The sequence below is a fragment of the Anas platyrhynchos genome, chromosome 10, assembly GCF_047663525.1.
Source record: "Anas platyrhynchos isolate ZD024472 breed Pekin duck chromosome 10, IASCAAS_PekinDuck_T2T, whole genome shotgun sequence".
Lineage (NCBI taxonomy): Eukaryota > Metazoa > Chordata > Aves > Anseriformes > Anatidae > Anas > Anas platyrhynchos.
In genome coordinates, this window is record NC_092596.1 from 23,744,008 (window position 1) to 23,760,311 (window position 16,304).

The 16,304-nt window shown below is 49.8% G+C and overlaps 1 protein-coding gene across 6 annotated transcripts in view; it reads right to left on the reverse strand.

Annotated features, from left to right (window-relative positions):
* EDA (ectodysplasin A) overlaps positions 1 to 16,304 on the reverse strand; it is a 70,983-nt gene that overhangs the window by 53,483 nt on the left and 1,196 nt on the right. The gene's annotated exons all lie outside the window — the stretch shown is intronic.

Here is a 16,304-nt window from a genome sequence, read left to right on the forward strand (position 1 = left end):
TTCGTTAAAACTTAGCTGGTCTTTGGTAAACCAGTCGGGGAAAAAAGAAAAGTCCTTTAAGTTTGTGATGGGTTTTGGGGCAAACGCTGTGTTGCAATGCACTGAGGGAATCCCAGCCATGCAGAAGCGCCCCCCGTGTGCTCCTGAGCTCAGTGAAAGCCCTCAGCACCATTTGCAAAGCAAAGCAGCAGCCCCGAGTGAGGCTCTGACACCAGGTGGACGCTGGTGTTCAACGTGGCAAACGCAGACAGCGGCAGCCCTGTGCTTTGGTGCACGAGGGCATCCCAACCCGCTGCACCGTGGGTGTGGATAGCAGTATTTGCCACCCCGATGCTCCATGGCCCCAGTTGCACCCAAACTATGCCCAGTTCAACCAGAATTTGGAAGTTGGAGAGGGTTTTCCTGGTTTAAGTGCCATAAGAAAAGCTCCCAAGTGCACGGTGCTTCCCTGAAGGGCAAGCGTCATGCAAGAGCTGGAGCTGTATGGATGCACTTACCTACTTGCCTCTGAGCAACAGCTGTCCGTGTGGATCCCATTAATTCGGAACAGCTACTCTGAAACAGCACTTGTGAGAAGCACGGAGAAGCCCTCAGCAAGTATCAGAGAGGGAAGGGAGATGGGCCAGAGCGGGAAGCTGGTGGCAGCGCTGAAGAGCTGCCCAACCGGGTGTCACAGGGTGCTTGGACTCAACTGAGCAAGGACAACGCCGGAATAAGGCCAGAAAAATCCTGCTGAACGGCATGAAGCTGAGGAGCGGCTTTGCAAGAAACATGGAAGCAAAGCTGTCTGTGCTGCCCGAACGTTAAAGTGGAAATTTAAAACAAAAAAAATTAAAAAAGCTAGAGAATGCAGTGACACCCTTCTGAAAACGCAGGTGCCAGTGCATGCATTTTACATCGCCTGGATAAATTCCTTTCCCTTACTAAGGGAAATTGTGCCCAAGGTCCTGGAAATTGTGCCCAAGGCTGGGGACAAACACGACGAAGCGACAAAGCCGAAGAGGCACTTGGCAAACAGAGCTGGGACCACGCGAAGGTCCCCCACCTGTTCCAAAGCAGGGCTTAGAGATTTGTTTTTTCCTGCCATTTTAAGCACACAATCACTTGCATTACTTACTAGAGACACCGCCCTCCAAATCTGCCGTTTAATATATTGTCTAACCATGGAGAGGAGTATGAACTCATCGTGGTTTCCCAATCCTGACCAGGGGCTCCGCGAGCTACTGGCAATACATATAATAAGTTATTATGCAAATAAAAACTGGACCCAGCCAAGTGAAATATGCTGGCTCTTCAAGTCCCATCTGCATCACAGCAAGGATCTCAATGAACTTTAAAATACTTATTGTCACCACAATGGGCAATATTATATTCTAGTTTGGATCTGTTCCTTCAGAGCATTAGCTCTCATTTGTAGATATTTTTAGATTTTCCTATCCCACTCCTCATTATGAAACACTGAGCTGCAGATTGATTTATTTCTTAAAAGCAAGTTGCTGTTTTCCCAATAACAGATTTAACAAATTTGTTCCACCTGTTCAGTTATGCTTCCAATGTCTTTTTTGTGGTTTCATTGAAGTTTTTTTTAATCCAAACCTCAAAGACTCTAAACTCAGCATTAAAAGACAAGCTCAGCATCATCACTACCACTCACAATTCAAATGCTGCTCCAAATTACTGCAAGCTTTCATTTGTAAGTCGATACAGACAGCAAGATTATTAAGCTTAATGGCTGTGGGCACAAACACACGCTCTTCTGAGGACGTTCTCCTACTGTACAAACCTACCTCTGCACCGCGCAGCAGCCTGCCACACTCCTCTCATCGCTTTTCTCCTGTTACCCTGGCTAACCTTAGCCCTGCTTTCCGAACAGAGAGCTGTTCCACAGGACAAAAATCCCATATATATTCATCAGAGTCAGCGGAGGGCTCGGTTCCTGCGGCAGCACCAGCCGGGGTCAGCAGGCAGGACAGGGACAAAGGGCTTAACGTGAGACCCCTGGGCTGGAGGCGGCACGTGGAACGCAATCAGCGCTGCCTTGCGTGTCAAGGTGCCCGGCTGCGGCCCTAAAACTTGAAAGGAAAGCTCGTTGCTGCGGTATTTTATTAATCTAACAACAAGCAGCTTGCCGGCACGGCCACCATGTGAGGAACCCGACAGGTTAGCATTAATACCAGCAGTGAGAAATCACCCCTATGGTAACAGCTCGTAGCTAGAAGGGTAATTACCTTTCTGATACTTCTAAGCGAGTCCAGATAATTGCCAACTCTCAAATGGCTTGAAATAAAAACAGGGGATGACAGGAAAATCCAATGCATTTATAGCCTTTCACATAATACTACAACTCCATCCTGATAATCATAAACCATAAGATTAAATAAATAAAATCCCCAAATAATTATTTTTATTTAACAAGTTTGATCCAGGGAATTCTCTGCTATCAGGTATCACTGTAGTCAAGAGCTTCTAAAATAATTAGAGGAAATATTCGCTCATTTGGGTAAGAAGAATGCACAAAGTAACAGTAAATGGCACAAAATAAGAAGGGGAGCCTTTCAGACATGGGGGAAGAAGGGCTGAAAACATCGACTATGAACAGGTTTTCCATTCCTGAAAGCTCAGCTGTGCTGGACATTGCAGGAGATTCCTGTGCTATTTGAATGGCCAGAAATGAACCCGAGGTTGACCCCTTCCAGCACACAACCCAGCAACCGGCTTGGACCAGTGGAGACCAAGCCCAGTGGGATTTGTGGAGGACCACAGCAATCACCCCGGGGTTGGTACAGGTCAATCCACTTTGAATTCACATCTCAGATTAATCCCAAAATGCCCACAAGTACATGGGATGTGCCAGAGCAAGCAGCTGCCCGTGGCAGTGCAGGACCCTCCTGACAGCTTCTGCTGGTTGTATTCTGTGGTGCCAGTTTTGGTAAATTCAGTCATTGAACCATCATAAAATGATAAAATCATATTTTAAAGAACATAAGCAGTTCATTTACTTACAAGAATAACACATCTGCACATAGCACTAACTCACAAATGACCACACGAGAAGTACAAGTTTAGGTCTTGGAGGGGAGCGGGGGGCAGTGGAAATCACTATTCCTGAGTAGTTCAAGCATTAGTGAAATAATTTTCAGATTTCAAAAATCATTCTTCAGCAAGTATTTTAGAAGTAACATTCAGCCGTAGCGATTTATTGGCAGAACATGCGAGTGAGTGCACAGGTGTGCAGAAGAGCTGGCCAAAGAATTCTGCTTAATTTATGTGCAAACAATTATGTTATGGAGTTAGCATGGGGGAAAAAAAAAAAAAGAAAATAGGATTCTGTAAGAAATACCCCAACTCCTTTCAATCTGAAAACGCCTGCATTCTGCAATGACAGCAGAAATGTAAAATGAGAATAATCTTTACTTGTTCATTCTTAGCACAGAACTGGGAAAAGGCAAAATAATCACCAAAGGGATCCTCTAAGTGTAAAATATGCATGGTGATGTGTTTCCAACTAGGCTAGCATGAAAATTTAAAACTTAATCCACTCTACGTGTCTGATTTTTACCTAAAGCAATTTTTTTAAAGACTATCCAAGGCTTCATATTACCAACGAGATGCTCGAGAGGCTGGGGTGGAACCACGAGGCGCACCCTGGCCTCTGCACCCCTCCAAGCCCTACAGCCCGGCCTCAGGTGCCAGCCCGCTCTCCTCATCTCACACACAGGGCTTTTGGCTCTGGACAGAAGTGCCAAAAATTCTCCCCCAAAGCCCCGCTGCACTTTCGGGGGGTGGATGCGGCCTAAGGGCAAACTGAGAGCTGACGGGGCGAGAAGGGCAGCAAAAGGGAAATGCTTGGACAAAACCAACCTGCACGTGCCCTCAACGTGCTTTTATCCAGCACTTGAAGCAGGACGTTTATCACCACCACTGCTCAGCCCAGATGTTGCCACCCAAATGAGAGCTCTACAGGCCCAAAAGCCACCGTGTGCATCACAAGGCCTGAGGGCCGAGTGCCACACAGCACCCTCAGCCAGCAGAATCAACCAAAAATGTATAGAGCTGCCTGGAAACAGCATCCTCTCAGCCAGGCCATAGGCTACACTGCCTCCGACGGGACAAAATCAGTTTTTAAATGTGACAAAGTCCCTTCAAAATATTCGTTTCCAGCTGCAGAATGGATCCACGCTGCTGCCGTGGGCTGGGGGCAGCTGGTAAGGCCACGCTGCCAGGAAAATAGATGAGTGCCCACAGAAGTTGGCAGACCTTGGAAAGGGCCGAGGTGGACACTGTCCAGAAAACTTAGCAGCTATGTCAAGAATCCGACTTCTTTTTTCTTTCATTTTTTTAAAGGTGCAAACCTCAGAGCAAAACAGACGAAGGGATAAGAGCCCTCCAAGGCCCTCTGAGGACATTTAATCGGTGCTTTTCCCTTCCCAACCAAACACTTTAACAGCATGAGCATTTAACATGGGTCCATTTTTGGGCAAGGCCAAAAATAAAAACCAGGGAAGAATTTTTGGAACAGCGATAACTGCAGCTCAATCTTGGAGAGGTAAGGCATATTTCATGTTAAGATGTCACAGACCAACATTTAACGCTAACAGCGTCATTTGCCCTTCGGCTGGAAGAAAGGCATGTAAGCAACCTTGACTAAACTAAAATTTCCCCATTGCAAAGCATTTCTGCCTGCAATCACCAGTTGAGTATCGTGTTTCTTGTGCCCTGCTTTGTACAACAAACCCTCTAAGGCCGTTCTTAGGAACGATGCATTATTACTCGGTGTTACACGTGCCAGCGTTAACAGAGAGCTCCAGGTGTAGTTTGGACCAACTTCAATGTCAGTAGCCTTCTCTGTCGTGAAAATTAATATTGAAAGAAAAGGAAACAGCTGGATCAGAACAAGTGTTACCGCTTTACAACGTGAAAGATTAATATTGATTTTTCATGGGACAGTGCCTCCATTTCTCACAACTGCACTTTTGCTTCATTCTCCAAGCACGGAGACTTTTTTTAAACAAACTCTCTAACTACACTTGGCCTCATTTTAATTACCTTTTAAATGCCAAGTAGTCAAACAAAGAGCAAAAACAATTTGTTATCTTGAAGCTGCATCTGCTCACAAAACCTTCAATGTTTTTCTGTTGCTATTGTTCTGGGGTTTGGGGTTTTCGAGAAAGCATATTTAATGATAGCAAAATTGCTAGGTAAATATGTCAGTGAGACCTTTCCTTTCAGTCGTAGCCTCGGGGCATGGTTTCTGTTCACAACATAAAAATTTGCACTATTTGCCAGATTTGATACTGCAAATGTGGATCCAGCAGAAGATACCTGTCGTTGCTTTACCAGCAGGAATATTTAACCAGTTCGGTACCTGATTCAGACGTCACTTGAAGCTGCCCAGATGTTTGACTGAGAGCTGACCAAAAATTCGACTTCCCCAGCCGCCCCCGCTGACTGTCGTTATCAGGATTACCATTTAGGAGACTCTTTTTCCAGCAGCTTTGAGCCAAGAACCAGCAAGCCCTGAGAAGCACACAGTGCTCCAGGCGGGGGACACCGGCCCAGGGACTTTGCTCCAAGCGCAGCTGCAGCCACCCATGAGTGGCCGTGCCCCGTCTGGTTTAACAGCAGGTATCCACGAGTGCAGGGTGACAGTGCCAGGGAAATGTGCAAAGTCTCGGTTACACAGGAACTGCTTCCTTGGGGCTAGTTAATACGTTAGCCAAAATTCCTCCTCCCATACTTGGTTAGCACAGGAGAACTCAAATTACTCCAGGCTCGATGCAGCCCTTGGCAGTGGGGCTGCAAAGGGACCCGAGGGGGCAAGGGGATGGAGGAGAGGGGCTGGGGCTTCACCGAGATTGGGAGCACGCTGAACAGAAAAACCTACCTCTCCTCTCACTTCTAAACATCCCCGTTTTTTCCGAAAAGAGAGCGAAAAGCAGACTGACAGACTAGGGAGGAAAGAGTTGACAGCTATTTGCTATATCTAGCGTAATTTTCCTTGGCAAATTCAGGCTGTTGTTAGAAATGTGCGCCAGACACTTGGATCAGCAGAGCTGAGCCTGCAGGAGCAATGCTTTGTATTTAACACTTGAAGACCTCAACTTCCGAGATCTTATCCTACCATTTCATACCAGCAAACGCATGAAGACAGCACATATGGAACTGACTAAGGCGCTTGATGCAACGACTATAAATTGTCCAAGTTCTGCAGCCGCACATCAGAGTGCTAACAACAACTGTGCAGTACACATTTGTTTGAAGTCGGAGCCTGCTTTTATTACAGGCATGCTGCTTTCGGCTTCAGAGCCGCGCACGGGCTGCTGCTCCCCGCTACGTGACTTCGCTGACGCTTGCGGCATTTGCAGATAGCGTGCGGCCGAGGGAGCGCGGCGCAGCCCCGGCTTCGGTGTGCTGGGCACACGTGGGCGATGCCAGGGGCAGAGCTGCTCGATACGATTAAATTGCAGACACTGACACAAGCACGGAGTGCACAGGCTCTCCAGCTCCTCCCAAAATCCCACCACGCACACACCGCTGCTGCCCGGTAGCGTTTTTGGCAGCGCGAGGTTTGGTGCTTCTCATTGAGCCACCGTCTCGCCAGACGTAAATCCAAGCAAGGCTTGTGCTGAGCCTCCAAAAGGCAACTGACCTCTTGAAGGCTTTTTAGAGCATTATCATCGATGCTTTCACCAAATGCATTTAGCTGCAAGAGCCATTATCAACATACCTGAAGCAAGATGGAATCAGACTCCTTCCGAAATCTGGTCCCCTTGGCTGCATCCCTGCAAAATCTTCTTACTATTAGCCTCGCAGGGTTTGGCCAGTTGTATTATGACTATTTTTTTGGTTTCTGCTTATCTTTTTTTTTTTTTTAAATTGAGATATCATGGTAATTACTACATTGTGATGCAACTTGTCTGTAGAAATGGAGTCAGAGCCAAACAGCACCCCAAGTGATCGTCATCTCTCACATGGCAATAAACTGATGCAAAGTTGCACTGTTTTCCTTCAGGTTTTGGAGAATCACATGCGAGTAACTCACCGCACCGTTTCACCACACAGCAGTCTCGAGAGCTCCCATTAGCACTGACAAGGATTTGGCTGGAAAATTGCGGAGCCTTAATTAATGCCACAGAGATAACAGAATCAGATTCAATTTTAATCTCGTCAGCGTGACTAAGCCCAGCAGGAGGAGGCAGCCACAGGAGCCTGCTGTTCCTCTCCTCGCCCAGCAGTTGCCATCACCCCAAGGTACCAAAACCACCCTCGCACAGGACCGCACGCCAGGCAGAGCCAAGCCCGCGGGTTGCTCATCCCCCAGCAGGAAAACTGGCTGACGACTTTGCCCCACAGGCAGCAGAGCCCTCGATTTCAAGTTCTAAAGGGCGACAAAAAGTAGAAGGCTCACGTTATACCAAACAAACCAAGACCTGCATGCTCGTCAGCCACGATCATGGTAATTGCGATGGAAATTTCCTTCATGCTGATTTCTTGGGGCTCCTGCTTCTCTGCAGCACCCAGAGGAATTTCAAGCTGACCTAGAAATAATGCGTCTCTAATGAAGAACTAACTATTAGTCCATGCCCTTGCTGTCTCCTCACTCTCAGCTGAAGCTGGACATGACTTTCACCCCTGGGTGCCCAGGAGCAGCGCTGCACCTCCCCGTGAAGCAGGCAGCTCTGCTGCTGCAGATCCATCTGGAACTCATACGGTTCCAGTGCTTCGCTGCTGCCTTTGCGAACACAGCACCTGAAAGTTAATTCTCCTGCTCGAGCCTGAATGCATTCATTTGAACCCAACGAGCTCACGTTTCATTTTATTACTAAATACAGTAATTTTCCTGTGTAGAGATTTACTCAGTCTGGATTCAATATTCAAGTTTTAGGAAACAAACACTACTACAGCTTCAGAGAAAGGGCCTCACGGCCACCTAAATACTGCGCTGTGTCACAAGCAAGCCATCAGCAGTCACGGGGAGCAGCAGAAAAATCCCGTGTTGTTAGAGCAACGCTCGTTAGATCTTGTCCAGAACAAAACCACACAGAAAATAAAGTCACACCTTTCTTGGAAGTAGAGATTAAAGAGTCACGAGCACATATAAACATCAAAACCATTTGAAAATTCCACAAGAATGGCATTTTTATATTGTGCTGTTCGTGTAGCTGCGGTCAACGAGCATGACGAGAGCTTCCCCAGCCCAGCCACCGCAAGGGAGACAGCAAGGAGATGGAAGCACGACCAATTTGAGCATATAAACCATAAAATTGCATGCTAACATAGTTACAGACATTGTGCTTTTTTATACCGAATAACACTAAAAAAGAACCCAAATCACATGAAGGTACTTTAAGCTATAAAGCTTCCTCGTAAAAAGAGAAAAAGCCTATAAGCAACTTCGAAATTCTTTAAAAATGAAGTGATGCATCAATAAAAAGTGACCTGTAAAAGCAAGCACGTTATGAGATTTGAGTTTCATGTTTAGCTGCTTTTTTTTTTAAACCTTAATCACTGAAAAAATATATATATACATGTGTGTAGTGTAGAATAAAATTTTGATGCTGCATTTACGAGCAGGCGAGCTGCTGCAGCCAGGCAGCAGGCAGGTAGCTCTCACAGACAGCAAGGTCCAGCCTCATGCAACATAACTCAAAGTCGTGTAGGGCAGCTGTCTCTGAATTCAAACCCACAGCCCCATTACCTGCCAGCTCCTCCTGCACACGTTCTTGTCTTTGTCCTCAAGCAAAAGACAGCAGCACCGCTTCTACTGAAGAATGAGCTTGAGTCTTAGCACAGCATCAGTAAAAGCTAAGACCTGGTGCAAAGTCCACCAGTGACTTCATTTTTTGCTGAAGAAAGATGAGAAAACTCCTCCGCAAGCACACACGAGGTCTGGAAGGGGAGCAGGCAGGAGGGAAGAGGTTGGCGCGTGCCATCTATGAGCAAGGGAAGGTCTCCATCCTCCCTGAGCTTTGCTACTAAGCTTTAGCTAGTGGCACTGCTGGGATCCTCCACATTTTGATAATACAAAAATAAGGAAAACGAAACCCAAAAGAACGCCACCTCCTCCAAACACCTGAGCAGCACCACGACAGCGCTCAGGTGCTATAACCTTTCCCAAAAAGAAAACTTTGCCACTAGAAAAAACACCAAAATAAAGCAAATTTTGGTTACTCAGTATGATGCAACAGGCCTAACACTATTTTCCCCTCCTTAAAAAAAAAACACCAGGACGGCCACACTTCTCACTGGGATTTCTCCCCACGCTCGAGAGCGAGCCCTGCGCAGCCCAGGGGGCTGGGCAGGCATTTGGAGGTTCGAGCTGCTCCTTTCAGCAAGAGGAGAAATAGTGCAGGCACGGCGAAGGATGGAATTGCAACCAATATAAACTCACAAAATAACGTCATGGGTTTGTTATCCGAGGATGCCAAGAAATGAAGATGATAATTCACATTAAAGCCAAACTCTGGGCCAGCAATAAAGATGTTGCGAAAAAGAAGATACAAAATTCATTTAAAAATGACAACAGATACCTTTCAACTCCATCCTTCACCAGCAACGAGAAGAGGCTTCCCTTTGACCTTCAGCAGAAAAATGTCCCAGGATTTCCTTGGAGGCACGGCGAGAGCCCAGCTTCTTCCCACGCCCCGGGCCAGGAGGACGGCGGGTCCTGGGGCCAGGAGCTAACGCTGCTGCACAAACATGCACCAGCAAGCCCAGCCACAGCCAGGAGCAGCCAATTTGGGTCATTATCACTAAAAAGGTAGTAGGGGCTGCAGTGAAAAACCAGCTACTCTCTCTACACGTTTTTCACCCTGCTCTCTCTCGGTACGCCTCATCAATTGCAAATCCAGCAATCCAGATTTCGCTCTCGTTTTTCTGCCTAGGTACGTTTAATGGGAAAGAATGAGAATTAAAGCTTTCCGGACAAAACCAGCACCCCTCCTAACTTCCATCACCAGGTTTCCCAAGCCCTGATGAGGATCTAGGTGGACAGGGGGCAATGGGTCAAATGCGCTAAGCCAGAATGAAAGAATCCTACAATAGCACTAAGGAAAAAAAAATCTCCTTTATCAACGTGAGCTGTTTTTTCAGCTCAGTGTCACAGCAAGGTGGCACAGCAAAAGCTGTAAATGATTTACTGGGTTTCCTACCCCATGGGAAGTTAAGGAAAAGCGCCGGTGAAGGCCAGCAGCAGCGGGGCAGGAGGCTGAAGGACACACTCGCTCCAAACCCATTCCCTGGGCCAGGGCCCTGCAAGTCTTATGGTCTTGTGACCATAAGCTGCATTTCACAGTAAGCTGAATTTATACCTTCAAATTCCTGTGCTTCCCTTTAGCCCCAGAACTCAAGCTGGCGGGGTATTCGCTGCATACCTGGATGCATTACGTTATTTTACCTTAAGTGACCCCCATTCCCCACTGGGGCTACCCCTAAAATCAGGAGGGAGAGAGGGCAGAAGAGCATCTTCTGGTGCAGGGATGCTCCAGCAGGTGTTTGTCTCATCTCTGCTCTTGTTTCAACAAATTAATTTATTATTTTTTTTTTAAATAGACAAAACCCCCATGCCCACAGTGCAGTGCTCACTGTGACGGGGTGGAGAATACCGACTGGGATAAGACCCCAAAGCCCAGGGACAAGACCCCAAAGCCCAGGGACAGCATTTTCCTGAGATCGGCACATCTCGCTGCTGGCAGAGGCTGGTGCTGGGCACCACAGCCCCCCTTCCTTGGCAGGGCAGTGGCACCGTGGTGAGGAATCTGCACTTCTGCCTGTGCCACATGGGACTGCAGAGCTGCTACCCGCTCCAGAGGTGGATTTCCCATCAAGTGATGGCTTAAGAAACTACTTCACTGCCTTCCTCCCTCTGCCTTGTTATGTGCCTGGAGAGAGATTTAAAACACAGAGGTGACATGAATTGCAAAGGCGGGATGAATGGGAGCCAAACAAAGGCTGCGCACAGGGACAGCAGCACAGGGACAGTGGCACCAGCCCATTGCCCCAGGCAGATGTGGCATTTAACCCTGCTTTGTGCCTGATGAGCTGCTAAGGCTCTGGGAGCTATTGGCACATTGTGCCTCTTGAAAAAAGGGGGGAGTAAACAGCAGAGAAAAGAAGAGCCTGGTGTTGTGAAGTGCCATTTGCCATCGCTTCAGTGGCTCGGGCTATTGTGATCTCTGCCTGGATTTAACACATATTTAGTCCGTGCCTCCTGCTGGGCCCCCGAGCATCCCGCTGCAAGGCCACGCAAACCCTGCAACCCTGCCAAACCGTGCCCTGCAGCACCTGCTGCAACACCAGGCCACACGCACAACCAGGCAATGCCGTGCCAAAGCCAACACCGCGCACCGCGAGCTGCTGCGCCCCCGTGCCATGCCACACCGCACCCCACAAAGCCACCGTGACACCATGCACGGCACACTGCTGCAACGCCATGCAACACCGGCGTGCCTGCAGCGTGGCAGAGCTCCCTACGTCTGCTTGCACGGATTTAGTTCTCCCGGATGATCTGAGCAAGAAAACAGCGCTGCGGGCACCCCGCTCAGCTCCGCACGGCGTTCCTCTCCGCCGCGCAAAGACGGGAGGCGCAACGCAGAGCTAAATGGCTTGCAGACCTACAGAGCATTTCGAGTGGCTGCTCTGTTCCTCCCGCTGTGCGAGCCATTTACGAGGAAGTGGGAGCATAGTGGGGAGAGCCGAGCTGCAGTCGAGGTGCAGCTTGAGTCAGAGGATGCTGGCACTTGCCATTTGGAACGCATTACAGCACTGGCATTTCATCAATACAATCTCGCATATTTAGTACTTTGCACTTACAACAGAATTTTATTTGGCCTTATGGAAAGAGCTCATTTTAATATCCCCGCATCTGTTAGTAATTATTTCGGTTATAGTAGCGTTCAGGCCCAACTGGCATCAGCACCATTAGCATACAAAAACAGTTCGTTTCCCCAAGAGTTTAACAAGAGAGCGCTTACAACTGCAACATGTAAAAGCCTAGGCAGGAGTTTTATTTTCCGAACCTATAAAGACAGTTAACTATTTTCAAATTGCATCCAAATCTCGCTGTAATTTGTATTTGTGCACAATGAATCCTGACAGATCACATCTTCAGAGATGCACTTACCACTCACTCATTGCGGGGAATTTGTTTACTGCTCTACGCTGGCAGAAACCCCTCAGCCTCTCGCATACGGGTTACCTTTTGCAGCCAGACACCTCTAAAAAAATAACATCCTCTTAAGTGTTGAAAGATATTAAAATACAAAGTCATTAACATATAATAAGAGTGGATTGAGAGCTTTGCATGCTCTGAGGTTCTCGGGGCTTGGCTTCGAGTCAAGAAAAATATATTGGATTAGTATGAGAGCAAAATTAGGACTGTGTGCAGTTTAATTAGCATTACAAGATACTACATGTGTATGGAAGAGCAGGGAAGATTTATAGTATTATGCGGTAAGAAAAACAACATTAAAAGGTTAAAATACTACCACGGTTTGATAAAACACTTTGTGTTGTATCTGAGCCGAGACCTGACCAAGCTCTTGGCTACTCCCGTGCTCACGTTTCTGTTTCCTACAATACATCAGCACCTCCGTGATCCCAAGCGTTTCCTCTTTTCCTTCCCGCGCATCACCGAGTGCTCTCCACGCTTGTCCCCCATCTACTTTTCCTGTGCTCTTGGCTGGGAGAGGGAGGAGAAAAAAAAAAAAAAAAGCTTCCTATTGTGCTGCACAGTTATCAACTATTTTCCAGCACCCGTCCCCCTTGCTGACGTGCGCGGGGAGGCAGGAGAGCTGGCGCGATCCTACCGACGGCTTCCCCCAGGCGTGAGCCTGCTGGGCCGAGCAGCTGGGCAGCGACGACATCCAGCAGCCCGAGGCTCAGCCAAAAAGCAAAACCTGCGCTCGGCGTCGTGCGAGAGTCAGCGAGCAAGCAGCACGAAGAGGAGACGGCGTGTCCGCCCGACCTGCTTGGCACGGGGCGACTCGGGGGAACAAACGGCACCGAAGAGGCACGGTACGTCTGTAAATAAGCAAGCTTGTTGGTGCTGGGGAGGCTGAAACCCCAGCACGCCCCCAGCCTCACGCAGAGCACGCGCGAGGCGCACGCCCGGCACCCGCTCCCGTTCTCCTGACGCCGTGCACGATTTTCTCCGTAAAGAACTGGAGCTGATGGAGCCGTGCCAGGTTCTGCACAGAATATTCCTAGGCATAGTAGCACGAATGTGTTTTCTATTTGATATCAGGCGATCACGCTACGCGCCTCTCCCCCCGGCACACCCCCCAAACCTCACGCAACCTCAGGCATGCCGTTCCCCCCGCCGAGGGAAGGGCACCATCAACACGTGCATGAAGGTTACCAAAGGCATCGAGCGTTATTAGCCAGATAGCGCGCTGCGGTCTCCCTTTACTGTCATGTACAAGCTTCCTTCAGCGACAATTAGGATTGCCAAGTGTAATTTGAGGGAAAACAAACCATTAAACACATTAGGACCGCGCTCTAGCTCTTTGCAGATCCGTGGTGCACCCGCACGGCCTCTCGGCTCGGGGTGCAGGAGCCAGGCACACGCCATGGGGTGAAGGCATGCAGGTGGGTTTGGGGCATGATGAAGGGTGGAGAGGTTTCTGAAGCAGCTTTAGTAGCTTTTAGGCCACACGATGGTTTGCTGTGCAAATCATAACTGCGCCCTGGGGCCGGAATTGAGACAGGGAGCATAATAACTGGTATTTTGCACTGGCGAGGCAAGGACACCGACGTATCCTCACGCCGTCAGAGGACAAGAGAGCTTTTCTGTGCAGTTCCCCGATCCCACAAAACTGCTGCTCTGGAGGGCACCAGCAGCCGATCTGTCCCCGCTTGTGACCTGGTGCATTCCAGGAAAGGCCAGGGATCAAACCCCAGGGGACACCTCCGGGCCACCCCTCCTCCTTTCTTACCTGCGTCCCAACTATTTGGGACCACTCTGGCAACTTGGCCGTGGGAGTTTGAAAACTCTTCCAAAAATAAAGGTTTAAATCATCAAATACAAAGAGCCAACAGCTCAAAGAACAAAACCCTCGGTGGTAAAAGGTCCCTATTCTGAGGGCACCTGTAGGTCCTGCGGGTTTATGACCAGTAAGGAAAAACAAAAAGTGCTCAGGTCACGTATTTTCAGTCCCGCGCACACCTTGTGCTTTAGGTCACTGGCACAAGCAGCCGCTGGGAGCTCCTGGCACAGGATGGCCCGGAGTGGGACGTGCTGGTGGCCACGGGCTGTGTGCCCTCCTGCAGCACCGGTCCCGGCACGCAGCGAGCTCCTGTGGCTGGCCCTGGTGCCCAGCTGCCTGGTCAGAGGGCTCCGTGCGCATCCATCCTCTGCTCAGCACCTTGCTGGTGCAACTCCACGGCAGCACCAAGCAGCTGCCCTTCACGCACGCCTCCAGGACAAGCTTGGTCTGGCACAGCTGGTGGATGTCTGACCGCACTCCAAGAAGGCTTTGGCAATTTTTGTGCCCGCCTCAGGACACCCGTTTGGCCCTGCGCTGGCCTCGAGTGCGCATCCCCAGCAACGAGTGCGCATCCCCAGGAACGCGGCGCTGGGCCCCTGCAGCAGCCCTGGCCCTGTAACAGCTACACCACAGCACCTTCCTCGTCACAGCCCATGTTTAAATCTGCAAACATCGTTTTGGGATTCAGCCCGGGGTGTCCTGACGCTGAAGAGCCCAGTGCCCCGACCTGTCCTCCCGCGAGGAGCTGGCACCGGCACGGGGTTGGATCCTGCGCCGCACACAGCTGGTTGTTGCTGGCACTCAGGATCCAGCAGGTTCCCCTGAGAAGGCAGTGCTCAGGCACAAAAACGGCGATTTTCTGACAACAGAACATCGCCCGGATCAGGCACAGAAGTTTTAACCAGGCCGTATGTGGTACCCTGCCGCCTGCTCCCTGCGCCGGAGCCATTACCGAAGCGCCTGCCAAACTCTAACGAGCGCACTGACAGACCCGCTTTGTGCTCCACGAGCACACCCATCCGCAGAGATGATTTGTATTTTGTAATGCCAGCCGGGGCCCAACGCACCATGACAGCAGCGCGGCCGCCACCCAGCCCCGCTCGCCTCGGAGCGGCAGCCATCGAAGAGTCAATGAATTAAAGCGGCATTAACGAACTTTTAATCTAGAAGCCAAACTGATGATGCAACGCTCTGCAGCTTCTGGGACAAAGATGTGAACTACAATGCCTCAACCTCTGCCATGAAAAATTGCCCTTGTATCTTAAATTAGTTACATATTTGAATACCCTGTAAGATAGGAAAGCAGAGCGTTATCGCGCTGCCAAATCTCACTCCTGTCATGAGGTCATTTCTGGCACGCCGCCAGCGAGGCTTCTGCCAAAATATCTGCGCTGACCATCGCTCCCCGGCCTCCCCCTCCCTCCCGCCTCGGGTCAGAAAGGAAGAAAATAAAATAAAAAGGGGGGGGGGTCAGGGAGGGGAAGGGCTTTAAAGCAGCTCGCACGAGCGCAGCGACACACGCGGCGCTTACTCTGCTCCTTCGCTGACCGTCCCGAGGAGAGGTGCAGGGAGGGCTCGCGGGGTCACTGTCCGTGGGGACGCTGAAGCCCCCCGCTGCACGCCCCGACCCGTGGGGAGCAGTGTCACCGCTCACAGCCCCCCCCCGGTACCCCTCCAAAATGCTCACTGAGTCACTCCTGCTGCCTTGTGCCTCGGGACACGTTTGCATGGGATTGCACTCAGGGTTTAACAGCAGCGCAGGCTGGCTGCTAGGGCTTGGAAAGCAGCTGGGAATCCTACAGGCACGGGGAGGTTTCTAACACCGTAGTTCACTTTTTGGGGGAAGGCTGTTTGCAAACACCTCGCCTCACTGCTGCGATCAGGAAACGGGTACACTAGTGAAACACTGCAACACTGAAGGCTGGGGTTTTTTCAGCTGTAAATACGCTCAAGCAGGCAGTAATGCAGAAAAGTCAGTGAGAATCGGGGGAGAAACAATGCCACAAGCACCATCAATCCCGTGGTGTCAGTGCACGCGCTTCCAAGCAGGCAGCTTTCGGGGCCAGCAGCTGGGCTGCAAACTGCTGCCCATCGCGCCCGGAGCCCTGCCTGCTCCTGCTACCAGGAAACTTTCTCTCGCGACCAAGCACTTCAACATGTCTGCAAGAACCCTTCCTCCTGCGCCTGACGGGGCAGATGTGAGGGAAATAAATTAATAATTAGCATTACCTTATCTGGAGTATGTCAGCTGTGGAGAGCAGCATTTGGATCTCGGCACACATTCGGAGACAAATTATCTAACGCCGTAATTTATGAATG